Below are 24,433 nucleotides of genomic sequence, written 5' to 3'. Positions count from 1 at the left end.
TACCGCCACGTACACGTGCATATGTGCATGCTCGGAGGCTTAAATACACACACCAACACACACGGGGTTTACTGTAATCTCTGGCTAGCTGCCTCTGGCTCTCATGAAGTCATGCTGCTTCTTCATGATGCAAACACTGGAAGACATAACACGAATGTACCTCTCCTATAAAACCCACATATTCTCTACACACGTAAAAATATAGATATATATAAATACTGCATGATTATGTAAAGCCTGAGTTGTCTTTAGTCCTCATCTCAGCTCTGAGTGTTTTTGTGTGGCTTTAAATTTACAGTATATATATGCTACATGTGTGACATCATGTCCATGTCTGTCTTTACATGTGTGCATATACTGTAAGTGCTCGTATGCTCCAGCTCCATGTGCTTGCGCGAGTAAATGTCTCGGAGGAGCTTTCAGGCAGCAGATACCGACTGTTACATGTTATTCTCGTTCGCTCCTCCATCAATCAGAGGCAGAAAACGAGAGCTGAGAAAAACCTCTTCCTCTGACTCCGTTATCACAATGTGGTGGGGGGGTGGGGGGAGGGGAGGAAGGATTTCTCTCTTAATCCTTGACATTTGTCTGTGTGTGTGTGTGTGTGTGTGTGTGTGTGTGTGTGTGTGTGTGTATGCACATTCAAATGGGTGTGTATTTCTGTGTGCATGTGGTATCAAAGGGGTGTAAAGTGTGACTCAGTTTTCTATTCATACGCGCACACATAGGCATATAAATACAGTATTTGTTTCCACATTATTTTTGTGTTATGTGTGTCGGCACGTTGACGTCTGTGTGGGTTTATCTCCGAGTATCTGAAAATGTGCAGTGACACTGCTGTGTGTGTGTGGACTGTACAGTATGTGTGTCCCTCTGTGTGTGTGGCCAGGCTTGTTGATATTCTGCACAGTGTGCAGACTGCCTACCGGCACAGCGACACCTGGTCATGCCTCAGAGCGTCGGGGCTCAGTGGGACACCACTGAGAGGCCTTCCCGACAGCCTGACACTGACACACACACACACACACACGCACGCACACACACACCACCATCACAAGATCTTTTTCTTTGGTATTGCTCCATTGGGATTTTCTTGGCTTTACTCTTAAATATTGATTCTTCTCATACAGAATAAAATGCATGGTCATACTCCAAATTATATTAAATATTAGGCACATGTTAGATCTCAAAAATGCTAACTTCTTATTATTTTTCTGGATGAATTGCTTCGTCTATGAAATGTAAAAAAAAATGTTGGAAAATGGAAAATATAATTGTTTTGCCTGACCAAAAGTCAGAAGCCTGTCATATATGACAAAGAAAAACAGCAAGTTTTTCACATTTAAGAGGCTTCAAACGGAGAACTTTTGGCATTTTTGCGTGAATTTTTCTTTCTTTCTATCAACTACTTAATCAATCAACTAATCATCATCAGCTCTTACATGAACCAGGAGCTTCTTCAAACGTCTTTTTAGTATCTATTCAGGAGAACACTGCTTGTAGACTTGGCAGGTGATCCATCATAATGAATAATGAGTGTGATCAACTTTAATTCATGTTGGATTAAAAAAAGTTTTACATTACAGGTCATGACTACTGTGTGTTTGCTTTAACTGGCCTATAAGTGATTTTGTTAAGCCACACTCCATGCCTTGGGTGGGTAATGACGTGAACATTACATGTGTTTTTGATGCATTGCTGACTATTTAAAGGAACCTCGCCAACTCATATTTGTGAGAAGGTGAAGGTCTTGTACAGCAGCAAAATGACAGCTTCCCCTTCAGAGCAGTACTACTGTCATACACAAACACTAACTCAGGCATCATGTCACTTGGAATACTTCAGCTAGAAGTTAGATTTAGCCGTCGGCCAGCGTTTACCAGTGCCGGTGTTTACCTTGGTATTCATGCAGATGATCTGCACAAACAATCTTTTAGTCCTTGTCAAGTTTGGTTGATTTAGTTCATCATATCAAAAGCAGATGACATCATCCCCCATCACATGGTCTGTTGATTTATGGTAAACGGAAACATTATGAATTAATATATAACTACAGTACAGAATCTTGTGTGAAGCATAATCTAAACAAAAGTCAAAGGATTTAAGGGATCAATTTTTACCAAAATGTCCTCCATTTACGCTGATTTCTTTTGGCTGGATGATGATGAAAAACCTGAGTTGTGCTACGAGAAGGGAACCTTTGATGTGGCAGATTTTTTTTTTTGCCAAGCTTGGGAGAGAAGGCAGTATATCTTTTTAAGCCCAAGCTGCAAAATAAACTCTATTTGCTTAATACAATTAAATGTTTGACTGCTGAAACTGTACTTTTTTGTGTATTGAGGGTTGGACGCTGTGTGCAAAAGAAACTATAATCAAGTCAAAGCCATTTCCTCTAGGGAAAGCCATTATTGCTCGAGTATATACTTCAAATTTGCAAATGACTGTTTAACTAATGTGTGTAACACTACAGAAATACTGTGAATTGTGTTTCAGAGGTGATTTTCCCCCTGGAGTGTGAGTAGACTTCTGCAGAGGAAGAACAATAGCATTCCAGATTAAAGCAACCTTCCTGTCTTGACAACAACACGTACACCTCAGAAGTCATCTTCAGTTGGAGGAGCTTCACATTAAAAGCGAATGAAGGACATAATTAATATTCTCATCACTGAGAGGAAGTTTGCCAAGTTGCAGAGCATCAAAGAAGAATCAATCTGCGCCTCCACTGTACGCATGCAGGTTCCAGGGCTCAGCTCCAATGTAATAAAACGGAGGTATTTATCACCCAGGTCTTAACTGTATACCCTCTGCAGCAACGGTGCTCAACTGTCTTTTTCTCTATCGCGCTCTGCCTCTCACACATACAAATATCACCTTCATCTCACACTGACTTGCACTGAGTCCCACGCCAACAAATACAAGAAAGCACGGATGATTACTTCATGTCTTAAGGGCAAAGAAAAATTCCCCTTTCTAACCTTTTCCTGTTATTCTTCCATCTTAAACATTAATTGAATGGCATTATGCGGCCAATGGTTTATAATTGGTTTCTCATTAGCCTTGCCTCCGCTCATGAATGCACGATGCAGATGCTAATCTCGGACGCGCTAATGTGAATATTCAAAGAAGACAGGGCTCGACATAGAAGAAATGCATCCATCAGGAATAATTAGCGATAACGAAGAGGGATCGATAAGAAAAGTCAATAAACGTACATATTGATGCCCAGTCCAACTCGGTTTCAAGAGTCTCATTGAGCGGTACATTAAACAAATAGCATGTAACTAATAATCCATGCGTGAGTGAACATGATTCAATCGTACTAAAGCTATTCGAAGCATGAATTCAGCTATGAAAGATATTGAAAGTCTGGGAGCAAAACAATATCAAAGTCTACAAACAGCACAGCAAATAACAGGTACACACACAGAGACACGCTCCTTTATATAAAATTACATCTAAGCCACAGGAGAGGTCCCTGTTCATGGATTCACTCTGCACATGTCAAGCACAAGACCTGCAGAGAAATTCGATTTTGGATTCCTCTCCACCAATGCACAGCTTTCCAATAAATCCTGTACCATGAATGTGTTACGATAGATTTTGAAGAGCAAACTTTAACTTTTCATCCAACTACTCAACAGGGCAAAGAACAAGTGCAGCAGATTTATGACTGACTGGCCTTGTAGTAGAAGGAAATACCATCACTCTCACTTCTTTCTGCACCCTTTAATTTCATCTACCATCTTAAATGTCTTTCTTCCTCTACTCTACCTGCAGTAATGAGCTAAACTTGTCTTTTTTGCAGCAGGTGATAATGAAACAGATGAAACCACACTTCCCCAGGTTTTACTCATTAGTGCTGAATGTTGGCTGGGCAGTCTATGTATGGATACGCATGATTTATATTAAAGTAAATAAGTAAAACATTTAGAACAACACAGTGTGGAGATGGTTCTGCATGTGGAATCTGTTTGGATGGCAAAATAAACCCCTAAAACAAAGCTTGTGGATTCACACGCTACAAATAATCAAATCAAATCAAATCAAATTTTATTCATATAGCCCAAAATCACAATCACATTGCCTCAATGGGCTTTACAGTCTGTACAGTGATGGGTCACTCACACTGTGGCCCCAGTGTGTGGCAAAAAGGCCAGCCGTCATAAACAGGGGGAGATGTGATATCGTTTAAATGTGGGGATAACAGTGTACATTTTCAGATAAGTTTCTCCTGGAAGACATTCACAGTGTGCATACTAATCAAAGTGACAGAATTAATTCTATCAAGAGCGAGAGTTAGAACGATCAAACCCTGACTCCTTCCTCACCTCTGCACAGCTGGCTAATCACAGTGTGAAGTGGGTGTGAAAGTTGGATCTTCAGTTTCTGAAAGTTACAGAAAATTCGAGAAGTTTTCCCTCATTTATGTTCTATCAGACTGTGTGATTACTAATGTTAGCTATGAAGTTATTAAATGCTAACATTAGCTAATGAGCTATCAAATACATTGCTTTACCTAGAAATATGGCCTGATGACCCTCCAAATTTTTATTTTCCATCATCTTTTCAGTTGATAATCAATCAGGAGGTGGTGAAATAGTAACGATCTGTCAGATTTGTTTATATGACAACCCATTAGCTAATGTCAGCACTCAACCACTTCATCGCTGACATTGCAAACATTGTTGTTTGATTAAATCCAGAGTGTTTCACTTCCAGGCTTAAATGACCTCCAGGATTACAAGCAAAACAAAAGTGCCTCACTTAGTAAGTCACTTATTACACAACACTTGCTAATGAGCAAGCTACTCGCTAGCTTTGGGAGCACTGACACATCAATCACAACCCAAGAAGTAGTGGAAGTGATGTTGCTTGATTTGTTCAAAAGCAATGGGTCTTCTCCACAAAGTGAACAACTAACAGTGGCTCTGTGTGGCGGGACGTAGGCACAGCTGTGCTTTAAGCAAAATGGTGGCATGCTAACCACATCCATGATTCTAACATGCTCACAATGACAGTACTGATGCTGAGCAAATGTATTTTTTACCATGATCACCATATTAAGTTTAGCATGCTAACATTAGCTTATTCTAAAAATAAAGACAATCCATCTAACTCAACATTTATGTACTTTTTGATATATGGCCCTAAAATACTTTTTACTGTCCATTAGCTGTCCTCTCTGCGACCATTGGTCCTAACATAAAAATAGTTAAGTTATGGGTCCCCACAGGATCCGTAATAATACATTACAGACATCAATATTCCAACATAAGTATTAACAGGTAGATGCCATTTAAAGGTGATCCATGCTTCTTAATAGGGAGTAAAGCTGGATAATGTAAGATTGATTTAGACATTAAGGTCTTTTTGGGAAACACAGGACCAATTCTACTCCAATTACCTGGAGTGACATGTACCTCTTAGTTGGTGATTAATACTTTCACAAGTGGTCACCTTGGAGGTTACTGGGAAATGATTATGAGTGATAATAATCAGAATAACTGATGCACCAGCAACACTTTCAAGTCTTTGGAAGTGTTTTCTTAAGAGGGCTAAGTAATTATAATAGTGTCAGTAGTATTCATACCTTAAAGTCTCTAACCTAGATCTTAATTGATGAATGATGCAACATACCAGTCACTCTAAGAAAGACAATAAGCGGCCACGGAAAATGCTGGTTCCAGTGACGGGGCGCCAGAAGTCGTACCCATAATTCACGCAAGGTATCATGGGGGCTATATAATGGTTAACCAGTTTATACTGTCGGACTGATTGTCTTTTGGTTAATGTAGGTCTCCTTTTTATTGTTTTATTGAATTCACATTGATTGATTAGGATTCGGTATCTTCATTCTGAGATCTGGGGTTCTGACCAGATCACATAGGTTTGAAATCAGCCTTCAACAATAACGATATAACTAACTAACTTCAATGTTATTACCCAAATTGCAAGATTGTGCCAAACTGTATTTGTGAGTCGAGGCAGTCAGTGCAATGAACAGTTACAGACTTTTGTGTGGTTCGTTTTCTGTTTCACTTCCAAACAAATTATTGATTTAATTGGGTTGTAAATTGGAGTTGTGTTTACAACCTGTGTGATCATTAATGGTGTTGTTTGTGATGATAATAGCAAATTTTAGAAAGGCAAGGCACGTTTGTTTGTACTTTCAACAACAAGGCAGTTCAAAGTGCTTTACATGAGACATAAAAGGCATTAAGAAAAGAAACACAATTAAATATAATAAGGCAACATAAAATAGACATTTACAATAACATTTAAAAAGAGAAATAAAATAGAAGAGCTAAAATAGAATTAAGAACCAAACACAAGTCCTTATCCATGTTGGAAACTTTTTCCATTATTGTGACCCTCCTGCAAGTTATGCAAAACTAAATTACAGTTGACTTCTATTGCCAATTGGAAGCCTGCAAAGTTTTTTATGTGAGAATTAAGTTACTATGTCTTAGTTGCTTGAGGAGACAGGTAGACAGATAGAGACAGGGGCACGGGCAGACACATAGGTAGACAGAGGTGGTTGTATTCACACACAGGCAGAGACAACTGTCTCAAGAAAAAAACACCTATCAATAGCTGGACAAAGTAGAGTAGACTTCCCATCAGTTCAGTCCTAAGGGAGTCGAGGACAGGGAGTGGATGAGAGTGGGAAGAGACAATAACTCTGTCTCAGCTGATCAATACACTCTCAGAGGATCGATCATCATGGTCCCCATCAGCCACTAGATGAGCAACCTAACCCGAAGCCTATGATCGCAAGCCCCGGCTCGAGAGAGGCCTCAATTGTGACCCCTGCAATGACTCATTCTGGTACAGCTACTGCAGTCTCCAATTCACTCAAGCGTTTGGCTGAGGAGTCAGAGATACTTTGAGTGGGCAGAGTGGGAGGGAAACTTCCTGCCAATTGCTGGTCAATTTTGGCTTTTAAAACTTGTGTACATGATGATTTTGACTAAACCACTAATTTTTGTGGAGTGCCTGCATTAAAACAACAAAAAGGTGTTAACTGGATTATAGATTTGATGTTCAGATTGATTACTGATTTTTTGGTTTGTGGTATCTAGTGCTGCTCTGCTTGATAAAACACAACCAAACCTGCTCTGTTCAGTAAGTAGTGCTGCTACTTGATTGGATGCAGGTTAAGGGAGTGTGTCAAAGTCAGGGGGGAACCATTGCCTTGCATGGGTCAAGCGAGAGGAGACATTTCCAGTTCTTTACAAATTTCTGACTGAGGAGGATGACAAGAAATGTGTGGATGATGTGTGCAGACTTCTCATAGCACCTCAGCAGAGATGGGGAAGGGCGAAGAAAAGACCGGGAGGTTCAACATCACCTGGTATATCCATCAAGCCATTACTGTCATGAGATCATGTCAAGGCTCTGGAGAGTTAAGAGTGTAGATGGTGAAGGAGTCACTTGATCCGCTGCCATATTAACAACCCCAAGGGAATATCCATAATTAGCTTGAAGAAATGCTCTAAAAGCATTTAAATTAAATCAAAACAAAGAATCCACACTGGGAGCAAAGTAATAAAGGAAGCTACTGTATAATCATACATGTACTACAACAACAACAACAACATGCACACATAAATATATTTTATATTTATAAACATATAAATTTATCTCACCATCTCCTCCACCCTCAGAATTCCTCAGGCTGCGTTGATTGACATCCACTGGCGGCTGTCAAATTCTTGGTGCCAGAATTTGTGGCCTGAGTTTTGCAGCTTCTCACACCCACATGTCAAACTGTCTGGAGTGGCAGTGGGTGCTTAAACTCCCTGGGAATTTAAAACTGCTCATACCCAAAAAGGCGATTACAGAACCCTACGGAACTCTGGTCTGACATCGATTTAGGTGAAAAGGTCAATGTTTTGGGATATTGGATAGCCGTGCCAAGACTTAGGTGTGCGAACATTGTTCACAGTCTGATAAGCAACTTAAGAGTCGAGTTGGAGTTAGGAGACAACGACTGTGACTGGACTGTTTCACAAATAGGCAGTTTTTAAAAAGCTAGATCATTATCAGACAATAGCCGATGCGTTCCAAGATTGCATTTTGGTCAATGTGTTTCATCTCATTTGCCCTCGAAACTAGCTGTTTACCTGCATGCAACCGAAGCTCGCTCAAACATGATTGGTCAATACTACTAACCCCAACCCTAGCAAACTTTTGTCCCTTGCCAACAGATTCTGTTTATAGAGATTACCCAAGTCTATCTATTGTCACCTTTCATATTATGATAGGCATACTTTTTTCAGTTTTTATGAAGATTCTCAGTCAGTTCATACATTAAGTAAAGACGGTAGGTGCCCATCGGGTTTATTTTTAGGAAACACAGCATACTTTTTACGCTGATGACACACTATTCCCTCTGCTGAAAAAAGGTGAGCTCCCAATAGACCTCTTTCACAGCAGACATTTTGACTTGTCAAAGAAGGGCAGGCACAGGTGTGACCAATAACATTAACAAGGGCTCCGTTCTATTAAGTGTCCCAGCGAGCCATGCCAGTGAGTGAGCCCTGGAATGTAATGCAGCTGTATTTAATGTTAGCTAAGCCCATTAGCAGCTGTATTTAATGTTATAATGCTTTTCCTTCTTTGACAATTCAAAAAATGGCCTATTGTTTTAAGTTGATTCTAGATTGATTGATGGACCTTTTAAGATGTAAAATACCAAATGTCCAAAACTTCTTCCATTTACATGTTGTAATCTTATAAAGATGTTAAGTGGTTAGTCGGTTAGGTGTAGTAAAATGACTCACAATAACCTAAGCCTTGTGGATGGATGGTCTGACTCAGAGACATGTATTGGAATGATTCATGTTAAAATCATATTTATTCTGAAAGCTGTTTGAGGCTCACGCAACTTGCCCATTACATTTGTTCTGCACAACCCCTTTTTTGGCCAATACTCAATAGATACATGTCAGCAAACGGATAAACTGATACCGTTGCAGCTCAAAAAGCAGCAGCTACACCTGCATTAGAAACCCGAGGGCCTGTAGTCTCAGGTCAAAGGGTCAAACACTGGGGAAATCTAAGCTTTGAATTTGGGGCTGTCACAGCCTATTTCTGCTCACCGAGCACATCTCCTCACATCAATCAAACCCCCCACCCCCACCCTGGCCTCCCTGAGAGGAGGCATTCCTTGGTCCTCAAACAGTCACATATAAAACTACACAAACAAATACACACAAACTCAAGGACCCTGAAGTGCGGCTTTCCCATTGCCCCTGCACACACGAAGTAGAATGTCAGCTCTGATTATCAGCACTGTTCACTGCTTGCTTCAGGAGCTTCTATTTTGAATCTGTTTTTCTTCTGTGCAAGTGAGCACACAAACACGGGCACAGAAGCTTTCACTTGTCATTTCAATGTTATCTGCTGGAATCGGTTCTTAAAGACGTGCCGCCATAGGAAATGCACTGCTGTGGCCTCAAAGTGTCTGTTGAGTGTGCAGCTTGTGTGGACATTTAAATCCGTGCCTACATAATTTATGCTTGGGTACTTAAGGAAGGGGATATATACTATATATTTGTTATACAAGCAAACATCATATAATCAGAGATAGCAAATGTGCCACTCTGAAAGCTCTCTTATTACTGTGATCTGATGAAGTGTCTGTGTGTTCTTCAACACATCTACTGAAGTGATGAGACCCAGCAGTGAGGCAGGAGCACACCGAGTAACTGAAACAGGCGTAGGGACACAGTGGGAGATAACACAACATGTGGCAGGAAGAGTGTATAAATGTGAAAACAGTGACAAATGCACTTCATTGCTCTCCGGCACATCCCATGTAGCTGATAGTGCTCCGAGACAGGTACATGTGACAGCGGAGAAACAAACAGAGAAAGAGAGAGAGAGACTCGCGCAGACAGGCTGAGTCCCAAAGGGAGAGAGAGGAAGATAGAGAGCGAGAGTAAGATGTAGAAAGAGAGAGAGAGAGAAAAGGCTGAGCGCCGTGTGATTCATGGGGACTTTTACTGCCTCAGAAAGGTGTCGCCTCCCATCACGGTACAGAATCAGCTCGGTGTAGCACATACAGTAGCACGTAACACAACCTCCCTCTCACTTTATCTCGCCTTTCGCTCTCTCATCTGTCATCTCTCCTCCTCTCAGCAACGCAGACACAAACATACAGAAATTGAAGATTGAATTTAAAAGAGAGGCCCCTGACGAAAATAACCCTTAAAGACCGAGAACTGAAAAGCATTTAGAGCTTTCTGAGCGTTCCCCTATGCTATGTTCTCAGAGGAAAGGCCATGATGTATTTTAGGGACACTGAAATGAAACAGCACTGGCTGAGGAGGATTACTGAATGAACAAAAGCAGTGTGTGTAGCAGGTGCATCAAAAGTCAAGGACTTAAAAAAAAGAAAAACCTGCCTTCAGGGACAATCCAAAAGAAGAATTCAAATTACTGTGACTGAGTGACAACATTGTACAACAAAGCAATATCATCTCCACTGTTTTCAATAAAAGTTGGGAAATCTAATCATTGTTCAACATTTTTATATATCTTTGGTGTTAAACACTGACTGAATTGGAGGGATCCTTGCTAAAAATGTTCTTTTTTTGTGTAAGCTCACCCTTAGATATCAGTATTATCCCCTTAATCATATAATCAATCAGGCTCTAGCCCTGCAGGCCAGTGCACAAATTAGCCGTGACAAGGAGCGTAGTGTCATTTGCCACAAGATTACTGACCAGGAACAAATGCTGTCTCCACATTTCACCTGTGCTGGCCTTCTAACCTTGGCCACTATAGGTGATCAGACCGGAGGCTTTTAAGTGTCATGGCATCTATACTGAAGACTAAAGCGTTACATACATCTTTAAAATCTAACATTTGCTTATCCACAGTATTTAAATCTACTATATTAGTGTAATAAATGTCATTTTTTCTAAAGTTTCATATGTGTTGGGACATATTTTGTGAAATCATAATAAATGAATTTGTTGAACCAAAGAAAACCCCCAGTTTTCATTTGTTTTGATTCATTGTAATTGATACTTATTATTAAAATTGCTGTTTTTGTACCCTGAAAATCTGATAGTGTTGCAATCCTGATCAGCTAATAGCCTATACATAAAACATGAACATAAACAATAATAAGGCTGTTGGTTTCCATCACGTTGTAAATTACCAAAACAACAACGACAACAAAAAAACATTATTCTGTCCTCCACACTTTTGTTGTTGCAGTTTGTTCCTTCAGGGTTTCTTAAGGCATTCAAAAAGCTGTGAGGACCCAGCAGAATAAAAATTACCAAAAGGCGTTGAACTCAACCCACTAAAAATCAATACTCCAGTACAAGTTTTTAGTATCATTCACTTATTGGTTTTAATTGAAAGAGCATAACGTGCACAATAAGAAAGCGGTTTTGTGTCTCCAAACTTTTCTTTCCTGTGCAGGCAGAACAAACAGAACTTGATCTTTTCTAATCAAATAAAAGCCACTTTGTAATCACATTTAAGGACACGGTGTTTCTGTTTTAAAGCAGAGGTCGGGTCAAAGTGTCGTGTCAACATAACTGTACTGACAAAAAGGTGAAGGTAAAGTCAAGCTCGCACAACAAATAATCCATGTGGGTCTCGGCATCAGTGAGAAACACTTGAGAGGTCAGCCATATAAATGTAATCTACAGCGGTACCGCACAGGGGAAATTTTTATGTTACCAGAAAGGAGCCGTCTGTGGCAGTGTCCTGAGCGGTCACTCTGCTACATTGTCAATAAAGTCCTGAATGTGTAATGATTGTTCAGTCAAGAGAAAATCATTAAAACATGCCATTCAACAGTCACCATTAGAAAATAAAAAGTTATTGTTTTTTCTATCTCTTTCTATTACTTCTTCAGTGTAAAGTAGTTCAAATAAAAACTGTCCACATGTGTGAAAACAGTCCCTCTACAGAGTAAGAAGGACAATGACTCTGAAAGCTATTTTGTGGGTGCATTTTTAAATGTCATTTCCCGATGCTTTGAGTTCCACATATGACATTCCCTTCAAATCTGTAGGCGGAAATCTCGGAGGGTTAGTGTTAGAACATCGATATCAAAGAGGTAAGAGGCAAAGGATATATTGGTATATATACTACATACATAATGTTTCTGAGCGCACACAGTACACAAAAAATGTCCTCAGCAAAGATTTGACCTTTTTGGCGTTCTGCCACCTTTTAGTAAACTAATTCTGTGAGATCCTCAGGACACTAAGTAACTGAGACGGAGTTGGTCATGATTCACTTTGGCTGACAAGATAGTCTTGATAAACTTTCTCTCTCATTAAACAAAAAATCGTTTTTGAATCAAACCTCGCAAATTACAGCAATTCATATTAATGGCAGCTTTTTGAAAGAAGCGTCGCGCCTCATTTCTCCTCATGTCGATGACTGGGGACACACACATAGTTAATAATCTATCGCAGTTTAGTAGAGAGAAGCACTTCAATCAGTCAGAAGATAAAGTCGGTCTTCATTATCAATGCTTCGTTAATGTTGCTTGAGAAAGGTAGATATGTGACCTGTTAATAGGCAGAAGGTAAATGTTTATTTCTAAAAGTCTCCACTGTAGTATAGTTTTATCTTTGCTGTAGGTGTAAGACTTGTGAGTTTATTCCTAGAAATGATACAGGAAAAGGCAGAATTCACTTTGAATGTCTGAGTTTAATATTTATATAACATTCATATCTATATATTTGAAATTTTACTGCCACAACTTTAGTCCCCTGCAGCTCTTAATCAAACCAGTGCACTTTGGAAAAGTTGTTGACGGACAAAAGAGCAGTTTAATAAGCACTATTTTTTCCCCAAATGTAACAAGCTGCATCGTAATTGCACATTATTTTAGCCTTCAACTACTGCCTCAGAATATATTAGTTTAATTAACAAAATTCATGAATGTGGCCTTCAAAATGATGGTGTAATCTTGTATTTTTCCATCCCTGTGCAACATTTTTAAAACTGCCTAAGTGAATGGGCCTGTGCTGGTTATATTGCCTAAAGCTAAGGGCTATAATCAGCATGCTAACATGCCCGTAATGACAATACGAACATGCTGATGTTTAACAGGTAATGTTCACCATCTTAGTTAGCATGCTAACATTGTAGCAGTCCCATTGTTTAAGACTTGCTATCTTTCTTGGTTTGGGCTGATTTTCAGAATCCCTCTGGACTGACTGCAGGGGATTCAGATCACCTGTGTGCAGGGTGGGAAGACTGACTCCTGATTGAGGAGTGGAAGCAACTTGGGGCATTTCCCTCCCAGCCAATTTGTGAAGGCTTAAAAGAGGTGGGGAATGGTTCACAGGTGGCTCTCACACTCATTCTGAATCTCTTCATGACTCACTGAGAACCTCATCCCCTTATCTTGCCAGCCAGAAACTCTGGTCTGTTTAGGTCCTATTGTGTTTCTGTTGCTGCCCCACGTCATTCTAGGGAAGAAACTGTGTTGGGCAATTAACTTGATAAATATACTTAAATTATTAAAATGATTGCCAATTAATTCTCTAGTGATCAACTAAAGAATTAATTGGGTTCTTTTTTTTAGCTCCATCTCTGCTCTAACTAGCAATCTTGTCTCCAACCATATAATTAAACAAAATTACTTTCTGTATCAATGAAAGATCACACGATGTGAAGTAATACAGTACAAGTGCAAACCTTGAGTCACCCCACCGTCGTCTAACATTTAATAACATAGGCCTTGTCCTAAAACTTCATGAGCCAATGAAACCCAACCATAGCTAATAAGCTAAACGGTACCTCATGTTCCTGAAGTAAACTCCTATTGTACTTTTTGCTGTGGGGTTTTTGTAGGATAAATCAAGTTCTGTGGTACTTCACTTTGTTCTGTTGTAAATCTCCAGTGGCATGCTCAAGTGACATTTCCATCCCTAGAGTTACGCTGTTAATGCTGTCATGGCCTCTTTGCTTGGTCCGCTCTGCTGTTGCTGTACTGTCTGCCTCCAGGGCTGCAGACCAATTAAGGAACTTAATCAGCCTCATGGGTCACACCTGGGCCCGGTGCATATAAGCCAGAGCAGCAGCCGGTCCTGGGGCAGATCTCCTTACCTCACATACCTCTGCAATGTGGATTTCTGCCTCCTTTTTCCCTTCCTTTTTGTTTTTAACAGCAGAACATCCATCAGAACAGCAGCAGGACATTTACCTGTGTTTTGTTTTAGATGTATTTGTTGTGAATTAATTACTGTGGTATTCAGTGTAATGGTGTCTCTTGTAATTGTATTCTATGAGCCCAGTCTAATGCTGAGCTGCACATCATTTTATTGTCTCTAATTTCCCCTGTTCCCCTCTCTCCATCAGTAACCTTCAAACTGTTTTCAGCATGCGTCATGAATGCGCACACCAAATTAATCCAGGCAATGACTACGTTAGTATGCAGTGGTTTTGCAGTTATGAATCACATCTTGTTTTCATCATATGAGTAAGCTTAGTCGCCTCCCCATGACGAGACTAAGACAACAGGTGATTGGTTTGCAGCTGCTTGGACACTGCTGCACTTTAACATTGTGGCCTGACTTTAAACATGGAAGTTGGAAGCAACAATCGAGACTTTCACAAAAAAATATGTAGATCATGATACATCAATATGAAAAGTAGAAAGACAAGGACTGCAGTTATTGTTTGGTTGTCTGTCTGAACATATTTAGACTAAAGTTACACAAGACCGTCACAAGACCTTTGGGCGCCCCAGCAGCTCAGTTAGCAGAGCGTGCGACCCGTGTACAGAGGCCTTGTCCTCGCTGCAGCAGCCCAGGGTTCGAGTCTGACCTGTGGCCATTTGCTGCATGTCATCCCCCTCTCTCTCTCATCCTGCTTCCTGTCATCTCTCGAGCTGTCCTGTCAATAAAGCCATGAAAAGGCCAAAAAAGATACTTTAAAAAAAAGTCACGAAACTTTAACTTCCTGGAAAATCACTACAAATGTTGATGACTCAGCTTGTACTCGGAGGCATATATTAGTTTTTCATCCATGCTTTATTCAGTGATTTGGATCAAACTGGGTCATGTTTTATGGAGAAAATATTTGATCAGCTGCCCTCAGGCTGCTCTGCCCTGAGCAACTCTGGACAGATAACAACTTGTTGTTAAAGCAACTGTTAACAACTGATAACCAGCAGCTTCTCAATGAACACCTCTGGACTGGGGCCACATGCGGCCTCTGAGAATGTCGACGGAGGACAGTTACAGTACAGAGGGGATTTATGGACTTCCTTGTTTTCCACAGACAAAGCAAGCACTAACTGCTGACTTCTGACTCAGCCCCACAATGCCAGAAGCCAAACTTGGCAAGAAAACCACCTCCTGTATTGTACTACCTGTCATGAAACTGGCCTCTGTCTTCTCTGAGGCTATGTTCTGCCCCAGTCCGGCCGTGTTCACTGGAAGCTCCCAATCCAGGGAGAGGCAGCATCAGCGACTTATTGGTTAGGAGGTGGGGCGGGGCGTAACCTATAATTTCGCGCCATTGGCTGCTTCCTGTTTTTAAGGGAAACACAGCACTATGTCGACGCAAATAGCACTCTATTAGCCATTTCATGAGAACGTTAACATTCCAAAAATTGTTTTAGATGCTATGACTGCCATTGCAAATGTAATTTGAAAAACAAGTTAAAAGCATCTGGTAGTGTCTAGACAGATCACAGAGTTGTTCCTAATAAAGTAAATAAACACAGAACCCACAGAAAAATGCTGCCACATTGTTTTTCTACAATTCTACACGTTCCACTTTCGGCCACACACTAATTGCTGCTGTGATATAGGCTGTAAGTGTTGTGTTTTCCACATTTAATGTAAAACACCTGCTCATTCCTTGTGTTGACATTATTCCCATCGCAGTGGGATGTGGGTGATACATTAGCCGTGTTTTTCAATAACCACACTCACCTTTCCAGATGGTATTTTAACCAGGGCTATATTACAGGAGGGAGTTTGTAATAGATGACACATTCCTCATCCCACAACATATAAAATCAATTATAGCAAGGCATCTTGCCTGGATTCAGTGTTTGCCTGTAGCCGATATTATAACAGGCTATCAGATGAACTTGCAAGCTCTAGCTTTCCTTTTATTCTCCCTGTAATCCTCGAGGAAGGGCAGAAATCTTCCTCAACACACCCATGATCCAATCTTGACATCAGAATCCCTACAGAAGTTGCAATAAGATTCTGTCAGGATAAGAATAAATGTAAAGTAAACGTATCAAAATGTAAATATAAAGTGGGAATGCATCCGGAAGAGATTATCCAGTCTGACTTCTGCATATGTGAAAAGTTTCCAAACCATATCCTGCACTGTGGGGTGTTTATACATCTGTGCTGAAATCCACTAATGTTCCATCTAAATGCAATTTCCATTGTATTTGCAGAGAAATTAGAATGCCGGGGCTATGTCACTGCTCTGCTGCGTGTGTGGGATTATATTATGTCATATTACATTATGTTAGATTAGATCAGATAAGATTAGATGAAACCTTAATTATCTCCATGACCTTAATGATCTCCACCGGGACGATGAATCACTGCAGCAAAGATTAAGATTCGGACTGTATACAGTAGTTGGTGCAGAAAAGAGAGAACAAGGTGTGTGTGTGTGTGTGTGTGTGTGTGTGTGTGTGTGTGTGTGTGTGTGTGTGTGTGTGTGTGTGTGTGTGTGTGGTCGTTAAACCCAATCTGTGTACATACACACTTGACATTCATGTCAGACTGAGTAATACCTAACTTATGTTCAATGGTAAATCATTTGTGTGAAAAGCAAGATGTGGTGTGTGAACGAAGAAAAGGTTAACCTCCCTCTATACAGGAATACGAAGACAGAAAAAGATCACTGGTGTGTGTGTGTGTGTGTGTGTGTGTGTGTGTGTGTGTGTGTGTGTGTGTGTGTGTGTGTGTGTGTGTGTGTGTGTGTGTGTGAGACAAAGCCACTGTCGTACAGTACAGTCCTAAAGCTTTTACAGTGAAGGAGCTGCCAGTGCACACACAAGGAAAACAAACACAAATAACCTTCGGCTACTCATTTACTCCCATTCCAACAACTTATGGCAAGGCTGAAGTGAGCGCTTTAATCAGGAGACCTTCACTGCTTAAAGGCACACAGTAAACAGATCCTTGCAACACAAACCTGAATCAAAACAACATGTTTGTACAGTGCAGTCAAATGTGACTGAGGTTTGGTGCATATATGCACACACACACACACACACACACACACACACACACACACACACACACACACACACACACACACAGGCGTCTAAAGGATCGATATGAACTCCAAAGGGACAAGGTCGCCCGTCATGTCAGAAAAGTCAAGATGTGTATACTGTTAAAGTGTAGCGACCTTTGAAGGTGGGAATTAAAGGTGGAAGATAATCAGGTGAGAGTAGACATTAGTACAAAAGGCTATAAAAATGTAACTGTGATGGATGAGAATAATTTCTAAAATTCTGTGTGCGCATTGTGTTATAAAGTAGAATATTTTTTTGTGCGCACTTTGTGTTTTTTCTGTTGGCAAAATTAAGCAGAAGGTATAAATCCCAAATAAGCTTGAACCCTTTTGCAACAACCAGAGCCAACTCTGCATTCAGTGGTATTGATGCATATGATGGATGTTTTTCCTTTGATTGATTTCTTTTGTTATCATATTGTGCCAGACTTTGAAAGTTTGGGTAATTATCGGAACTTCCTTATTGTCGTGGTCTGTCTTTTTTTTCTGGCAAAGTTTGAGTTTAACAAGGAAATGAAACCCATTTATCCAAGTCTGTTTCTGGTTTAAATGAGACTTTCCCCAAGTTCATATCTATGGTTTGCAGAAATGTACATAGCCAACATTTATTCTGGTGATATTCCAGGCGTTCACCTGGTGGTTGTAAAGTTTTCATCCTAATCCTGGACATTTTATTACACCAAATAATTCGAGAGAATGCCTTTTCCAGTACCAAAATACTACAAATTGTACCTATCCAAGGAAGGGGGAGGTTATTTTTTTTGCCAAATGCCAAATGAATAATTGATTGACAGCATGGCTGGGATCAAGATCTTAGGGGTTGTAAAACAAGTAGAGTGTCATCCACATATAATGCTATTTCGTGTGTACACCATATATGTCCTTACTATTCCTAATGCATTCGGCAAGTGGCTCTTGTGCACCCCTCTCTCACCACTCTCAAAGATTGGTCCATGAGTAGATTTGGTAAATTATGTCATGTTTTAAATTAAAAATGTTTCTCACACTGTCTGTGATTGTGAGCAAACAATGTGTGAATAGACCGTTTTGCCACACTGCCTACAACACGTATGCACATCGGTATTATGATTTATGTCAAAAAGGCTCAGAGTGGTCAAACTGACTAGATGGATTGGTGGTTTTAGACTGAGTCAATTAAAATAAAATCAATTGAAATCTCTGACACAACAGGCAAGGTGCTATGACGTGATCTGGTTCAGCGACAGCACCTACAATAAGCTGTTCGGCAATAGCTACAAGTCCAGTGAGGATCTGCGGAATCCAGTCCCTGGGTTTGTCTTCAAATGAGGACCCCATGAGGTTGTGAAGCTTGTCATGAACAATCCCTTAGTTAAGGCTAGTCAAGTCCCAAGTTATTATTTCTTGGGGCAAGTCAAGTCCTAGGTTGGCATGTGGGAGGTCTACTCCTGTTTGCCAGATCTAAACCACAAGCAGGCTATATCATAGCCACATGTCAGCCAAGAGCGAACCAAATAAACCAGAAAGTCTTGGCCTGGTCGATCCCATCAAAATAGAAATGAACTGTTGCTAAGACTTGGGCCAGTTCGGGTTTATTCAGTTCGCTCCTGCCTGATCTTTGACAGAGGCTTTAATGGATACACTCAGGAAATCTTAAATGATTACTAACTATTCGAACAGTAGCTTACTCAATAGGAAACAACCTTGAGATCAGCTTCAGGGTGTGATCTTCTGAGTGTTGCTCTGAAAAGACACACTATCATGCTGTTCAGGCCATATGGACACAAATTCTGGATACTTATCTTTAAGCCTTTTAGAAAGCACTCTTCGAACATTAGCATTCAGTTGGAGTCATGTTTCTGACCAACTGCCATATGTACAACTCCTGAGGAATATATCAGGTTTTTAAGCTGCTAAATGCTTCACAGTTCAATTTCACTTGCTAGGCAATAACCTTGTTGTTCAGTTGGGGCGTAATGGTACACAGAAGACACGATTCTGTATAGTATTCACCTCAATACGGGCATGTTTCAGTATGAGTTCAGTAAAATGGGAATAAATTAACTTTTTTTTTCATTTATTTTCAACTGATGGTAGTGTAAGTTAGTTTGTTTCACCTCATGTCCACCCCAGATAGTTAGTACAGTCTGTAGGCAAGGCAATGCAAGTTTGTTTATACAGGCCCAAGGCAATTCAAAGTACTTTCCAGAGGCTTTCGAAATACATGAAATATAAGACATTAGAACATTTTTTAGATTGCATGGTAGTGCATCATGCAGTACTGAACATGCATACATTTTTTATACAGGACTGATTAAAAAAATGTAAATGCCATTTGCTTTGGTTATATCTTTGGTCTTGTCTGCTTTCACATCTAGACGCTGCTTTAAAACATCAATCAAAGTTGTTGGACTCCTGTTTTTATTTTTATTTTTTTCCTCACTCACACTCATTGATACAAAGCTGTTAACGCCAACAATCTGTCCTCTTCTGATCCATCACTCCATCTCTGAAATTTCCTTGAAACAGCTCCAGTGTCTCATCTGACCTCGCTGTAGCACACAGGGCATCATCGTGTCTTCTCCTTGTCTTCTTTAGTAGGGGATTGAGAGCAGCTTTTAGGCACATTACTGCCACAGGCTGGATTTGAGGGTGGATCAGAATGGTTATACTATCGCCTAATGACACATGCTCTCACCAGTCAGTCATTGACACAGGGAATAGGGGTGCTGAGGGGGCTGCAGTACCCCCTAAACAAGGCATTAAAAAAAGGGTGGTGCAGATTTGTGGCAAAGAAAGAGGGAACTCATGTCGACGAGTGAGATAGAAAGTGAACAGAAGTGTCTACATGATATAAAAACATTCTTTAATCATGAAGCTTAATGTTGCTCTGATTGTCAGTCTCACGTCCTCGCTCTATATGCAAATAAACACATCACTTGGACAAAAAGACACAATGTTTTGTACGCAAGGAAAGAAAAACTTAATGTATAACATTTGCTGAATTTACAAGTGTACACCCCTAGTGTTCAGCATACGCTCAACATTTTTTGCCGAAAAGCTGGCAAACATTAATCTAAAAAGTCTGTAAAGCTTTGTGGAGGGGAAGGAGATTGTAGAGTAAACGATCATTCTCTGTGGGTTCCCTTGTTTTTCTCTTTCTCCTGCTTTATTTTTGAGACAGCCGAGATGATGAAGGTTTCTCTGACAAGGAAAATATTTGTTAAGGCTAGCACAACCGTGTGTGTTGCTATCCTTTTATCTCACCCTGTGCACTCAATGTGTATCGGGTAATTTGTTTACATATTCATTTCAGACAACACAAGCTATGGGGCCAAGGTTGTGATGAAATAGATAATTTATTGAAATGAATTCGGGGAATAGACCTACCAGAACAGAACAGAAGCCAAAAAGCCGACAGCAGTTCCTCCAGATCCCTCCACTGCAAGAGAAGAAGTATAGACTCAGCAGGTGCCTGTGGTCTTTCACATTTATTTGGAGAGACATCCTCTCAGCCCAAAAGGCAAGGCTCTCCTATGTCAGTGCATGATCAGGCTGAGGATAAGGTCGAGGAGTACAAACAGGCAGAGCCATTGGCCCCAAGTGGGGATCCAGTCAGCTACTGAAGAAAGCATCGAGCCGTTTTCTCATACTTTATATCTTGGCTCAAAATGAACTCTGCAACACAGGTCCATATGCAACAAAGACATATTGAAGACATATTTAAATGATGTAACCTGGGTAGATTTATCAACTTTTAATGCATTTAAAAAGTAAGAATAGGAATTCAAGCACTGGCTGTGACAAAACAGAATTCTTTGTTGGACATGCATTCAATGTCGCCTTGCATCATTATAGTCACACTAATAAAGCATAAATTAATCAGTGTAAGCTGTCCACTATTAATTAATCAGGCAGAACTGCCTTCGTTTACTATACATCATCATCAACAACTCACATCATCATAAATAAATAAATAAATACACACACACGGAAGCGCGCACACACACACAAAACAGATGATACACACATCATCATCATCAGACCCAGTGGTGCGATGAGGAGTGTAAGACTGAGCTGCCTCCTTGCAGCTCCCCCCTGCACCCTGGCCTGGGAAAACGCCCCGGGCACTGTTGGGCAGAACGGAGCGGACATGACAACACTGCCCTCTGGTGGACAAGGAGGAAGGTGTTTCAGCTGATGGGGACACAGCAGTGGTCTGCAGTAATCTTCTTTGCATGATCTCTTGGCGGCTCTGGTCACAGTCGGCTTGAGAAATATTTGACTTTTTTCTTGCCTTCAGGAGATGCCATTTTATGACATTTCTGCTGCGTGTGAAAAATCGCTCCCTCAGCATTGACATTTGCACAGGTTAGGTTGTTGCATCACTTCTCTTTAGACTTGTGCTTTTAGAAAAACAGTCAGATGACACTATTGTTGTCCTTGCTGTGCTTACTGTGAATCACCTGACCAACACATTGCTGAACCCGTCACGAAACCCTCTGAACAGTTTATTTGATGCAAAGTTCGAGAACAAAACTTTGAGTGAGGAGGCGGTGGATACGGTTGACAGAAATGTTATAACTGGAAAGTTATTAGCAAGATTATGATTAAGGGGATTGGATATTTGAGTAGCTTTCTAGTGCTTTGCCTTGTATATATTACCATATGCATAAAATCATAAATTGCAGCAATTTACAACACGCTATCACATACAGAAGAGAAAAATGACATGCTGTGAAGACACAGTGAAGAAATAAAGGAATAATAGTCTAGATTTGCTTCACTAATGAGCAACATGTTGATTGGAATCAACAAGTGCAGGTCACTTGTTTTTCTCTCCATCTTCTGCCACACAGTGCAATTGCAGCGTCATTGACAGCGCTGGTGTAATGCAGCTTCTCCTCATCTGAATGAATTGTTTTCCTCATCCATCATGGTTCATTAGCGAGCATTCTTCCCCACCCCCGGAGCTCAGTGCTCGATTACCCTGGTTCTGTCTGCCTACACATTCCTATAAAGGCATACCGCTGCGCCCGTAAACACAATCTGTCCCCATTCCAGCAAATAAACAGAATCTGTGGAGCCTTCCATATTTTATATTTCACAATAACTCCGCAGAGCAGTTCGCACTGAGAAAACAGATCATGGACACAGAAACACAGCACATAACTCTGTTCCTCTGCTCAAACCTTTACTCTATAAAGGTGCAATATGTTAGAATTAGCCACTGTTAGGATTCATACTCAAAACAAATAGGGGGAAGCACTGGAAGCTCAGAGAACTGGGGAAGTGGTGGTGTTTACACTGCTTGCACAGGAGCCAAGACAGTCTGGGGTTGGCTGGTTAGCATGCTAATGTCAGAAGATATCTCTGCAACACAATACATGGAGAACATAACTTTAAAACTGTTATTTCTTCACATTCTGTTGATAATTTTAGGTAATATCTGATTGTTTTCAACTAAAATCTTACACACTGCACCTTTTTTAAGGTAAAAGTTCGTCACTTTCACTACAGCTGTGTTCTTTTATTACAGAAATGTTTCAACCTTTGGAAAGTGTTGACGCTTCTCATCCAACTGAATTTCTTACGACAGGAAAACATTAAAGTATAAGTGAAACAATTGTACATTCGCAGCAGACAGAAAATCTAACTAGTATTTTGTTGGAGTGGAGAGAGCAGTTTGCTCTGCAGTGTAATAACAAGTGTTGCTCTGTATGACAAGCAGCTTTTTTCCTTTGAGCACCTCCAGCAATTAAATGCTACTGCGGCAAGACCACCACTTCTGAAGGAAACATAAAAAATAAAACATAGGTTGTAATGCAGCCAAATGTCCCTCCAAATGGATAATGACACTATCCTTATGCGACAGGAGGCAGTTCCCCTGAGATCTACTGACTGGATATGGAGTGGGCTCAATATCTCGAGCAGCTTACCGTGCACTGTGATCTCCTGGTTGAGGGTGATAAGAGATGTATTTTTCCCTTAAGGTATCACCACAGCACCGCATTATTATTCATTAAGAAGCATAAAAAGGACTCAAGATATTCATAATAAATCTATTATTCATAATAGGCTGCAAAACACATTAGATTCATTGTCTCCATATGTATTATGTTTCTGTAAAGTAGCTGTGTTGCCTTGCAAAAACCTTAGGTGGCACTAATACGCTGCTTATGAGTCCTTTATTTGCTCTAGGATGACCTGCTGAGCGTGCTCACTCTGATACAATAACCCTACTACTGTACACATCCATGTAGCTTTAAACACTGAAACTCAGGAGCAGCTGAGAAAAACATTTTTCATACTGGGACCACCAGCGGTTCAGGGCTGATGGCTTGAGCTGTTACTCAGAGGCCTGGGTATATATCTATCTATCTATCTATCTATCTGGAGCCACCATCACCAGCTTGTTTTCATTTTTCAGGCATGACTGACCTTGAAAACGGCAAATAACTTCCAAAAATCCAAAAATCATCTTTGAGGAGCTTTACAAGAAAACCTGCACTGGAAGCAAAATATACAGAGTAACGATTATTAAGATTTCAATTAAGAACACACAGATCAGAGATGCTTTGATATCGACAGAAGACTTCTTTTGGTCGTTTGTCTCTGCAGTCCTTTTTCACACTTCTTGATAAGATGTATGGGCATAGATGAATCAATCCTGTGAAAGAGCAGAGCTGGATAGTCGGAAGGTAAACCGTGGCTGTATGCGCTGTAGGCATACAGCTGGATTTACATTCTAATCCCATACGCTGACATTTGCTCAAGAAATTAATCATGCATGCAGGCAGCCATGCATATTCACAAAACCACCAGGAATCCATTCCCAGGGAGTCCTCAACATACAGGCAGATGCACGCTCAAAGACAAGGCAGTGTCAGGCGTGCACACACGCACACACACGAGATAATTACACACACACACAAACTCCCAGTCAATTACTCAAGTGCACTTTATATCACTGCCTATGAGGCAGCGATAAAATGTTAAACATGGCCATTCCCTGTGTAACTAAATGTCATTAAGACCAGATTGTGATCATGTTTTTCGGGGTTTTAACACCCCACATATTGGCAAGAGGCTATATCAGACATTTATGGTCAAACATTAATATTTAGCTTCAGTTGATCGAATGAAAACAACCTCCTCTGGTGTGTTTTATCATGTCAGCACT

This window comes from Pagrus major, chromosome 4 (assembly GCF_040436345.1).
Source record: "Pagrus major chromosome 4, Pma_NU_1.0".
NCBI lineage: Eukaryota > Metazoa > Chordata > Actinopteri > Spariformes > Sparidae > Pagrus > Pagrus major.
Note: the sequence above shows the minus strand (reverse complement) of the source record.